Below are 943 nucleotides of genomic sequence, written 5' to 3'. Positions count from 1 at the left end.
CTATGTTTCTTCTAGTCTAAACCTCCCCACTTGTAATTTAAACCCGTTACCCCTTGTCCTGTCACTACAGGCCCTTGTAAAATGTCCCCTCCCTTTTCCCTTCAGGGAAAAGGTTGGTGGCAAGAATTGTCTAAGCAAACTAAAAAAAACCACAAACCAACAAACCCCCCACCCCCGCCAAAAAAAAAAAAAAAAAACACCCTAAAAACCACAAAACAACCCGTGGAATAAAACAAGCATCTAAATCAACAAAATTCTCACACTGCAAATCATCAGGTCAGTATCTACCAGCTTTCAGTCCTGTATATGCAGATGATTTTTCACTCATTCACTGTAACAAGATGTCACATTTTTGTCATTTCTGCTTCAACTGCATGCAATAGTTTGGCCTGGCACAGTAAGTATCAACTCTGTTGCTGTCTGTCAAGATTCTACTCTTCATTCTTCTTACTCATTGTCCAGTGTGACTGTATTGCCCTTGAATCAGATGTTTCTATAATGTTGAACTTTTGGGTTTTTGTTTGTTTGTTTTAATTCTTCTTATTTTACTTATCACAAAAAGTTGGAAGAAAAATAATCAGATTTACTATACTGCTTTCCTTCAAAACTCTTCTTATAATTTCCTTATACTGGAGAAACTACAAAAAAACCTGTTAAGGTCTACAGAGCTGCTCAATATGCTAATCACAAATGATGGAGACGGGTAAATCCAAGCATTGTTCCAGGTTGTTTCGGACTGCCTGACTCCAGTTCGTACTGAAGTTCTAGGATGTCTGGCACGGCAGCACTCAGCAGCCTGGTGATTTCATTCAGGTCACAATAGTCCAGTGTCAACGTCCACTTTTCATCAGACTTATGTACTGGGCAGATGGGGCTTTTAAAGGGTGAACAAGTCTTGCTGATCATTCCCTGGCTCTCCAGCCAACGAATCAGGGAGTGTCCA

The sequence above is a fragment of the Eurypyga helias genome, unplaced genomic scaffold (genome assembly GCF_000690775.1).
Source record: "Eurypyga helias isolate BGI_N326 unplaced genomic scaffold, ASM69077v1 scaffold2835, whole genome shotgun sequence".
Classification (NCBI taxonomy): domain Eukaryota; kingdom Metazoa; phylum Chordata; class Aves; order Eurypygiformes; family Eurypygidae; genus Eurypyga; species Eurypyga helias.
Note: the sequence above shows the minus strand (reverse complement) of the source record.